This window comes from Ixodes scapularis, unplaced genomic scaffold (assembly GCF_016920785.2).
Source record: "Ixodes scapularis isolate PalLabHiFi unplaced genomic scaffold, ASM1692078v2 PGA_scaffold1__304_contigs__length_218370807, whole genome shotgun sequence".
NCBI classification, from domain to species: domain Eukaryota; kingdom Metazoa; phylum Arthropoda; class Arachnida; order Ixodida; family Ixodidae; genus Ixodes; species Ixodes scapularis.
The window spans coordinates 70,207,806-70,219,522 of NW_024609846.1; positions in this window are offsets into that span (position 1 = coordinate 70,207,806).

The window sequence follows — 11,717 nt, forward strand, 5'->3', positions numbered from 1 at the left end:
ACTCATCAAACGTGGAACTACCTACTCAGGATCTACCGATGAGAGTGTGGACGAGGAACGCAGAATTGTATTCCCGAATCCACTAACATAGTTAACTTATCAAACACAGAACTGTCCACCCACGAGTCGCCGTTCCTCTTGCGGGTACTCGAATTCTGCCCCACAACAGACCGATTTGACGAATCTTCTTTTCTCCAAGACCTAGATAATTTTGCCCGGAACCATCGACCTCGGGAGTTCTTCTACGACAGGTCCCGCGGAGGCGCGTCTACTCTTTCATCCACATCGACCGGTGAAACTCCCAAAACTGGCAGAGACAAACCTTTAGACATTTTTATTAACGCTGTTCTAAAAACATCGAAAGCGGTCTTTAGAGATCAGCAGCCAATCACTACGACTTCTCCTTTCTCAGAACTGAGAATGGAGACTTGAGTACACTCAGTACTCAGGTCTCTAGGGCACCTGAGTGCTGAGGGTACTCAAGTAACCTAGAGAAAGAGGCGACCTCGTGATAAAACCTGCCGACCGGGGCGGGGGGGGGGGGGGGGGGGGGCGCCATAGTCATTCTTAACACCTGTGATTACTTACAGGAGGGCGATAGAAAACTTAACCACGCACAAACCTTCTCCAGCCCGTTTGCGCGCTAAGCTTTTGTTAATAATTCTATAGTGTAATCTCAAAAACGATCCAACAAGGGAACATGCCGACGTTATACAGGGGCAGCTGGGCCAGCTAGAACAGGGGTTAATTGCCGAAAATACGTCAGCGCACTACCGGCTAAAAACATTTCGATGACACCTGAGCACTTCATATGAGTCATGAATGTGAAAGCATGAATGTCGTTCTTCCGCGCCATTAGTGCATCCGCCGCGTACTGTATCTATATCTTCGGCAGATAGAGCTACCTCGGGCAACAACATGTTCCTCGGCGCCGGGAAGAGTGGAATCGGCTGCGGGGGGGGGGGGGGGGGGGGGGGGGGTATGAAGAGGGAGGGGGTGTGGGGGGTATGGGGAGGGAGGGGGAGTGGGGGGTGCTTTCAACTTTTCGCCTGCAACGCCAGAGACGCGAGGGGAGGCCGACCGCGCGCTCTCGTGAAGCGGCCGCTAAAGTCTCTCTAGGAGCCGTTTTGCTCAGCCGATGAAATAATGATGGGAATTTCTTTCGCGTTTCTTTGCGGGTACAGATGCCACCGGCTCTGTTCTATCGGATATTTAATGCTTTCGCATTAAAACGCCGTTCCAGTTCCATTTTGCATGCTACAACATATTTACAAAGAAGAAAACCCAGGACGTCTTATTATATCTGGATCAGGAACCGTCACCAAACCAATATCTAGCTACATTGATAATTTCATTGGGAGCATCCCATCCAGCTTCCCGTTGTACATCCAGGACACAAACAGCTTCAGCAGGGAAATTGCTAAAATTAATCTTCATATAGATACTTTTCTTGTCACGATGCACGTGACGCTATTATATGCCAACATCCTTCACAGCTGAGACGTCAGAGCGAGTCGTCGTTCTGACGTCACCTAAGCCCCTGCGGTACAAGCAGAAGACTTGCTGTCCGCATAAAGCACGCCCTGCCTTAAAAAAAACTAAAAAGAAAACATGTCAGTGACAATTATAATACGTTTTATTCTCTACTATTCGCACCAGAGGACGTCGCGAAACCTCAAAGCATTGGAGGCGGTAAAAGTGGCATGACGTACAAGATATATACCGTCATTATTGGTTGCATTTAGCCATCTACTATGAGATCACGTTTGCACTAACCCTCAAGAAGAATTTTCTGAGTTTTTTTTTTTTTTTTTACTGAAATTAAAAACTCATCTGCCTCGTTTACAAGCAGAAATAGGCATATGAAAATGCAGGGACAGCAGAAAGAACAAAAAAAAATATTAGAAGAAGAAGCATTTTATTGTTGTTTTGGCTGGTGGGTACTGAGCACAGTAAACCAGATACGGCGTTCCTGGAAGCCTAAAGTAATCTTAAACATTGTCGGCTGGAGTAAGGTAGATAGGATCAACATATACAAAAATATATATAAAACGCTGCGCTCAAAAGACTACACTTCGAACATAAAAAAGTGTTTTTATTGTTAACTTTTTTTAGGGTGTGTTTATTTTGAAAGTTGTTGGTATAATAAAAGAGGCCTCTGTTAATCGTCTTAGATGTGCTGTGAGTCGCGGGAGAAAACGGAAACACAAAAACATGCATATAGTGCCAAAATATTCTCTAATAACAACGAAAAAGCAACTGAAAGACGATTAAGTAAATTTTAAATTATAGTAAATAAGTTGCACAACAGATGGAGAGTGATTTGGGATGTAAATAGAATTATGTGGATAAAAAAGCCTGTCAAAAGCCAAAGCGACAAGGCCCTTGAGGCACACACGAAAATACACTCTATTAGCAATGAAAGAGAAAAAAAAAAAAGCTATGTTGACGATTTTGTGCAAGAACATTGTGTCCCAGATCCTTGTTCTGTTAAGCCAAGTGTTTCGGAAGATCAGCCTTTACGGGGTCTTATTTTCTAGGCTTTACAAATTCGAAAAGAAAAAGCCGTGAAAGCTATGCAAATACAGTTTGTGCAGGTGACTTATGCGGCCAAGGGGACCTACTATAGTGGGCTTATGGCTATGATAAGTCGGATTATTAACTAAATAATGTAAAATTATTTTTGCTTCCGGGAAAATAAACCACATATTGTTACAAGTAAAACTTGGTGGGCGTCATCGAAATAACAAAGACGTTGGAAACTCGGCGGATCACTGAAGTTACCACTCACGCAGCAGGTGCAAGCATAGGATGGGATAACGTGACCGCGCGGTCTTTTGGTATCTTATATCATGCCCATTAGATCACCGTCATCTTTATGTCTGTCGCACGAGTAATATGTTTAGCGCACTATTCCGCTTCCAACGTCATCAGTCTTCTTAAAAAAATACTGATTTCATAATTCTCAATGTTGCTGAGCAAGTTTCTAATAGTAACCTCATGTTTATTTTCACTAATTCAAAAGCTAATTAACAAAGGTTAAATAATTATTCAAAGCGCGACTATTTGTACCCTCTATGTTGTGCCCCTGGCCGTATGTCCCACTTGGAGAAACTGCCTTACTGTTGTTTAGCGACTTCTTTACTAGAATTTTTTTAAGCATACAAAAAAACCTATATAACAAGGCAGTCGTAAAAATTACCGCGATTGTAAGTTAAGGAACGTTTATTTCAGATGCATTTTTCTCATGACGCGGTATATAATTTTATTTTTATCTGACCCAAATAGCATTACACATAGAAAAACAAAACACAACAATCTGTTCAAGTGCACATTCTGGGCGAGCTAACCTTATTAGTGATTATTCTATTGCCAGTCGGAAATACGCACATATTGAAGAGCGACGGTAGCTCAAAGACTGTTAACCGGTTAGGAATATTATTTATTCCTGGCTGGTTGCACCGTTTTCAATTCACATATCCTAGAGTTCTGGATTTAACGTAAATCCCATAGACTCTAAAAAAAAAACCGTGCGTCTACTTTCCCGCCCAACACTCTTAGAGCCAATCACCGCAACTTACGGAGGCAGCTCAGCGAATGACGATGCCGAATCATATGTTTAGACCAAAAAGCGCAGTCAGAGTTGTGACAATAGACAATTCAAGCGTGACGTTTTGCATTGCCAAATGTCACAACAAAGACTGGGTTTTTTCATATAAACTTATCTTTGGGCATCGTCATTCGCTGAGCTGCCTCGTTGCGGTAATTGACTATCTGATTGTTGAGCGCGAAAGTAAACGCACGGGCTTTTTTAGAGAGTATTCGAAAGCTCTTAACGTCCAGAAAGTGCTGCGCGGTAGGCCAGGCGCAGTATTTTAATATTCGTGTGTAAAGTTATAGCATATAAAATAGACCTTTCTAAGACGTTCTACTTTGTCCCGTGCAGGCACTCTTAAACTTACCCAAATATTGTCCTACCCCTCCATAAATATAAATTGACTTAAAAAACAAATTTAAGCTGATAATATCAGCCTGGTTAGAAACAAGGCCGACAAAATATTATTCCGAGATAATAGACAAGGCTGTGATGCGGAAAATTATGTTTATTCATCGTGGCTCATAAATTCATTTCTTCAAAAATTGCTAGTTCTTATGGTACGGAGTACTTCTTGCGCGCCAAGACGAGTCCACTCCTGAAAGAATAAAAAAAGAACGACACAGGTTATCAAGGCTATTATTTAATATATTATGCTTAAAGTTATTTACAGTTTCAAAGGCGTTCCGCAAAGTCATGACAATCTTCTTATCGATCCGCAACCAATGAGACTGCGGCATGAGCGAATAAAAATGCCGAATAAGCCAATCAGGGAGCAAGAATCGTGAGAATATTGTGCCATACCGTGCGTTTCTTGAGTTCTCATCGACTATATCCATCAAATATTTTTAATATTATTATTCCGTTGTATCGTATTCGTGGCTGATTCCGGCAGTTATAGGGCGACGAAGAAGTTGAGAGTTGTCACAAAAAAGAATTCAATGTTCTTATACAGATGCTTACATTTCTAGTAAAATCCTCCGTATCTATGGCCTATAAGGCCGTGACCATAGCCGAGTCCGTAGCCCAGACCATAGCCATGTCCGACGCTGTGTCCGTAGCCGTAGCTGAAGTACGGGGTATGGTGGGCGACGCTGGAGTGGGCAAGTGGAGCAGCGGCGTAGCCGCCGTAGCCCAGGTAGCCGGCAAAGGCGCAGGTGGCCAGAGCCAGGATGAGGACGGTGCGAAACTGCAAGGAGTTTGATGCGAATTATACGAGAACACGGTCAACCTTGAACCCAGGACATGTCCGACATTGGTCGCATGACGCCCTTCTTAAAACAAGTGTACTGTCTCGTCAATATTGATCCCGTTGACATGCACACTCGTTCATATATACACAGTTTTCGGGGAGAACTGGGTAAATTCATGCATTTTTCTCGTATTATTAAAACTAAATCTCAATATGACACAGTTTTAGAGGAGCGGAAGTGTACACATTAACGATACTAGGCTGTGTGAGACATGATTGCTTGCATTGTGGTGATTTGTGTATTCTTATATTAGCGTTTCTCTTTCAGAGTTAAGGAGGGGTATTTTGCACGAAGCTCTAGAAGCAAATATGTTTTATGAGCTTGAAGAATCAAAAAATAAATACATTATTTTCTTTTAAAAATATTTTACGTTTTTCTAGTTTTAGGCGTGATAGAGTTGATATATATCTGAATTAGATATATTTAATGAGATATGTCGATATGGTCTGCTAATAGTCAGAATATGGCATTGATTTAAAAAAGAGAAGTCTTACCATATTTAAAGTTGGAATTAGTCGATGGTACCGAACTGATGAAGAGCTTCAGTTTTTCGGTCTTTTTATACAGTCCGCGTCTCGACCATCAAGTTTATTATCCAATGAGAGAACACTTCATGCATTTGTGTTCTATTTGAATGTTCAGACAGCTCATCCATTTTACAAAATGTTTTGCGTTCCCCTAGGAAGACGTGATTTTACAATGGCCTTCAATTTGCGGGCCTACGTCTTTGAAAAACAAGAAAAAAAGAGGCACTGCCACTTGTTGACGTTCTTCCAAAACATTGTACTATATAGTGTACCCGCCCTTTTCGCTTGATCAATTCAAGATGAAAGATAAGGGGACACTGCGGCCTGCGTTCTGCAAAACCGCTTTCTGATTTCCTTGTATATTTACTTCGTAGCTCCTCGTGGACTGACAGCTTAGATCACAGCAGGTGTTGTGAAGTTAATAATTTATTTCTATCACGTCTCCGTATTCACCCTTGTTTGTTTAAAAATAAGTTGATTTACGTGTTTTTCATTCTCCCTTGGCCTCCAAAGGCGCAGCGTTGTTTTTTCTTAATATAGTTGTGAAGATTACAATAGATACATATTTCCAATGGTGAAACATTCAGTGTTAAAAATGGTCAATATTAATACTCTAATTCCCTATATCGGCCCAGCGCTATCGTCAAAAGTTTTACTGATCTTAAGTGCTTATAATTTCTTGCGTAAAAGGACTGCTTGGTATGTTTTAAACAACCGGCTGCGGCTTTATAAAAATGTTTATTAAAAGAAATAAAAAAATTAGCCCCCAGATACAACGGCATGTAGATATTATACATGTGCAAGCTAGAAATGTGCAAAAAGTTCTGTCTCGTTATTTCAACTAAAATATTGTGGCAGGCAACAAAAAATAATTCTTCTGGATTTAGATCGTCATCCAAGCAACCATGTTATTTTACAAAGTTATTGTCTTACGCGGTGAAGCAAAACAACGTGTGTCAGATGCGCTTGTTATAATTGCACATGCATTTTGTACCTTCTCAAATACATTATGAAGTCTGAGATTTCCCATAAGTTCCCGATTTACAGTGCCGTACTATGCCTGGTTGAAAAATATTAGCAGATGCTGTTGATAAGCTCGAATTATTTTAGAAGTACAGTGCTGAATTTAAATTAAGAAAAAAAAACTTTCTTCCAATTCTCTCCCTGAGGCTAAAGTTCGTTAAGCCAAGGAGTGCTCAGCACTGGCGTATGCCCTATTTAGGCAAATGGGTTCACACATTCTGGGAGGTTATAGACGTTTTACCTTATATCGACATTTCAAACGGCCATTGCTGTGATATGCCATATCTTGCAGGTGTCGTTGTCAAGTTATTTACGCTTTCAGCGTCTAGCGTGAGCATGTAGCTCTTTTCGTTTTAATCAGAAGTGTATAAAATAGAGACGCTGCCGTAGGTACGTTGAGAAATCTCAAGATAATAATAATAATAATAATAATGACTTTATTTTCAGTGCCCAAAAACAACCACAGCGGTCTTCACTTTGGTGCACCTGTTCAATCCTAGAAACAATTACCATCACCCAAAAACAAATAAACAAACAAAATGTTATCAGTAAATTACAAGGTTATTCAACTGATGGCGGTACAATGAAATGGATGTACAGAAATCGAGGTGCTTAGGAGCAATGCTGTTGTATGATGTCTGAATCCGAGAAAGCGGTGAAGTACAACAAGGTGAACGTGCATCAAAGCATACAGGATGTCTAGTAGATATAAGGGCTTTACAGTGTGTAGTTGAATAAACAATTTATTTCTTGCCAAAACAAACTTTGAGTTACCAAGTTGATTAAAGTAGAAGTTTGGGCTAGTTGGTATTTCATGATTAAAGATTAAAACAGCGCAAGGACCCGGACAAGAAGAAGAAGGTAGACAAACAAGGCGCTGTGGGTTACCGAACGCTCAATTTCACTATAAATGTAAAGATAGCCGTCCGCCTTATATGACAAGCTTTCACACCTAGCCGTTATCTTATTTGAAAATTATTTGATTTGTTTTAAAACTTTCATTCCGAAAACGGGGCCCATTCTCAACAGCTGACACCTTGATTCTTTGTGTATTCGTGGCTTTTGTGTGCCACCATTTTTTCACAAAATAAGTAATTTCAAAATCACTTATATACTTCAAATACGATAGCAGCAAGCTTTGAAAACTTGGCATTAGGTATGGACCACTAGACGAACAATTAATCGGTCACTGAAGGTTGGTTGATCATTTGATTATTCTTGTGATAAAACAAAAACACTGTAAATTATTTTCGGGGACAAGCATACTTTAACAAGTTTAAATAGTAATTGATTGGTGTGACTTGCAGCTGCCGTTTGCTTCTGCGAAATAGGAACCACTAGTGAAAGTACATTTGTGTAGGCTCATTCCAAGAGCCTAAATCCGTCTGCACAACAATCGTCAAACTAAAGTGTAAAAAATGCTTAAAACAAAGTAAATGAGAAAAAGCCCATTAGTGTATAATTTAAAAATAAAATAAAACATTCGCATACATCATTGGGGAATTTTATAAAAATAAGTAACAAATATTTTAATAACGAAATATTCCATCTCTCTCTCTCTCTCTCTATATATATATATATATATATATATATATTTATATTTATATCAGCAAAGAAAATATACTGTAGGATGCCGACGAGTATAAGATAATGAAGTCGCACTCCGAAGCGCTGGTGTTGTTTTAAGGCATTTAGTGACTCGAAGTTTCAGCTAAACTTGGTAACTGTGTTGTTTTCGTTTTACACACCTGGGTTACGTCTCGTGTCACATGAGGTGTCGAACTACCTAAGTCCACAAGGATTCTAGTCGACGAAAAGGAATTACGCTCGGTCAACGCTCAAAAAGATTCTCCCTACTTATAGAAAGGAAGAAAGCGCGCACAGTAAGTCAAGTAAACGCTCGGACAAAGTGCAAAGAAATACTGTATGTGTAACAAGAAAAACGCATTCAGCTAGAAATACATAACCCAGTCCCAGATTATTGAAAAAGGAGAAACAGGTGTCAAATGCTTGTCGAAGGTAGTGGCCCGATGATTCGTCGACATCAAGCCTTAGAGGTGTAATAGGAAAAGGTACACAGGAAAAGGTAGGGCTTTAACTGATAGGATTCAAATAGCTACAGTCTATCCTTTACCTTGGCCAACGCTCATAAATAAAATCCCTGCCTAAAAAAGGGAAAGAAAACTGCACACAGCTTTCAATGCAAACGACAGTCATAGAACATTTAGAATATAACAACAGGGGGAAAATGCCTGTCAGAAGGCCATGGCTCGTTGACTCGTCGACACTAAAGGCCCGTTCACACACTTGCAAGTTGCAACCAAGTACGACCGAGTGCGAAAAGACCGGTTTTGAAGTCTCTTGCGACGGCGTGCGTCCACATGCGCTGTTGCGGAGCAGATCCCAACCCGTTGCAGAGGCTTAGAAACCGGTCTCGTCTCAGCCGGTCCTACTCTGTTGTAAGTGTGTGAACGAGCCTTACGCCATCGGCGGATAATAGGCACAGGTACACGCGAAAAGGCAAGGATTGAACTTATAGGATTTAATGAGCTACAGTCACTCCGTTACAGGTGAATCGAGGATGATTTTTTCCATGCATAGATGACATTATACTGGTATCTTCATTGATCTCGGTTCGGATTCAATTAAATTTGAAAATGATATTGGATTCTCTCTGCTGGCTTTTTTAAAAATTATATTGTAAACATCTAACATCCAGTTTGTTAATCGTGTGTTTGGGCGAAGCCATACATTTTGAAAGGGGGAGTTCGGCAAATAATTTACACGTGCTCTGTGATTGTTAAATCTCAATCGAAGAGGTGTGCTGGTCTGGCCCACGTAATGCTTATCGCAGGTGCCACATGTCAGGAGGCATATCAGATAAGGTTTGCCGCGGTTTAATTTTCCGTGAATTATGTAGGAAAATCGGAATTCGCACTTTCTGCAGTGGTTTTAGGTGTTACGTGTTTTCACAGATCACATTTTGTTAAGGGCGACTGCTAGTGCTTTCAGTGTATGTAGTCTTCAACCTAACTATGGCGTCATTAAGATTGCTCGAGCGTCTGTAGATTACTCGTGAAACAGAAGAGATAATTCTTGCGAGGCGTTCACTTGGCTGTAATATTTTAGAACGTTTCCTTAATGGGCGTGCGATGTTTAGAGACTTATTGCTAAAAGTTCGGATGAGGTTTGCCCGAGGCTTCTCTGTCTGAGGGCTCAACTCACTTAGCAAGTTGCCACGATCAAGGGCCGGTGCCTTATTGATCGCATCGTCTATGATATTTTCCGGATACTGCTGTTCTTTCAGAACTTGGATTAATTGACGGGTGTTTGTTTTAACACTGTCGTTGTTTCAACATGTGCGCTTAAACTTATGAGCCTCGGTGTAAGGTACGCTACTTTTGCAGGGCCGTGGGTGGCAGCTGTCGTAGTGCAAATTTTTCTGACAACCCATCGGTTTTCTTTACAGTCGAGTGGCCAAATTGGAGTCGATGAAGACTCGTGCCTGGAAAGTTAATCTTAGATTTTGAAGAACTATGTGTAAAACAAATAGAGAGGTTCGCTAAAATAGTGCATTTATTAACTTGAGAACCTCTTTGTTTAAGTGAACGGGATGACAAAAAGTTGGATTCTGAATTTTCCATAAAACGTACAAGCCGCCCCCCTATGTGAGTATGGATTATTATCGAAGTTGTTTAGCACACGTCACAGACGGTGGCGTTTGCCGGCCGCCACCGCGGTTGACATTCTCGTTTCTACTCCGGCCGTTGCTCTTTGTAGGCCCGTTGCGCTTCGATGTTCCGAACTATTCGCGTCTTCCCGATTACGACGAGAGAAGGGAAGTGAAAATGAAAAATGGGGCACGGCAAGTTGTCTTTCTAGTTTATTTTTATACATTCGCGTGGACGACTATTACCGCCCCGAGGAGTCGCAGGACACAAGACACGCGTGACAGAGCCGTCACCCGGCGGAAAGTAGAACGCGCGACGGGTCCGCAACCCTCTAGAGAGCGGAAAGAACTAGAAACCCAAGCGCTTGGAACGACAACAAGGAGAGAAATTTGCGATTTCTGTTGACGTATATGAAAAATACACGGAATCCTAGCCACAAACATCTTTGCTCTGAAATATTACGTAGTTAGGCGTCCTCCTTGTTCCCATTGCAGAGCAGTTAGTTTGAAGAAAGAAACTTCTATCGAATTCAAAGCCATTTAACTCAAGCAGCAGACGCAACAGAGCAGGCACGACAGGGCTCTCCGGTAAATCATCACACATTTGAGCGTCGAACGTATTCAGAAGGGCCACTATGACATCGATGATCGTTGTGAGGGATCTTCGTATACAACGACACGTCCATCGTAACGAGGAACACAACTTTAGGAATAGTAAGTCAAGCTTACGGATTCATTTTTCTTGTTATTAGTATTTTTTACCAGTTTGTACAATTAATGAGCTTTACCTGGATGTGTAAATTAGCTTGTGTTTCTTCCTTTTCTTGTTTGTATAACATGTATATACCCCCCCTTATGTAATGCCCTAACCGGGCCCTTAAGGTGAAAATAAATGAAATGAAAGTAATTTTAGAAATTTATCTAAGGAAGCATCCTGGATGTACGATGGGAAGCTGAATGGGATGCTCGTAATCAAGTTAGAAATGTAGCTGGATATTGTTTCGGTGAGGGCTCCTGATCCAGATATAATGAGACAGCCTGGGTTTCCTTCTTTATTAATTTTCAATAGGGTATCATTTAAGCCTGGGACGTCTTTTTAAGCATCATCAAACGTATAACTACCACCCAGGATCCACTGACGAGACTGCGTGATAGAAACGCAGAATTGCAATCCCGAATCCACTAACCTGGTTAACTTTACAATCTCAGAACTGTCCACGCGGGAGTGGCCGTTCCTCTCGCGGGGACTCAACGTCTGCCCCACAACAGACCGATATCAAACATATTCTTTCCTCCAAGGCCAAGATAATTTTGCCCACCAACTTCGACTTCGGAAGTTATTTTCGACAGGCCACGGGAAGGCGCATCTACTCTTCGATACACATCGACTGTCTGGACTCTCTAATTGGGCAGGGACAAGCATTTATACATTTTATTAATGCTGTTTCAACAGACATCGTAGCGGCTTTTGAAAAAAAACAAAAAAAAACAGCGTAATCACTGCAAATTCCGCTCCAGAACGGAGGGCACTCATGTCCCTTAGGGGAAGATATGACATCCGGATAAAACCTGCTGACAATGGGGACGCCATAGACATTCTTGACACCAGCGATTACTCACAGGGAGGCAAAAGAAAACGTAACGATGCA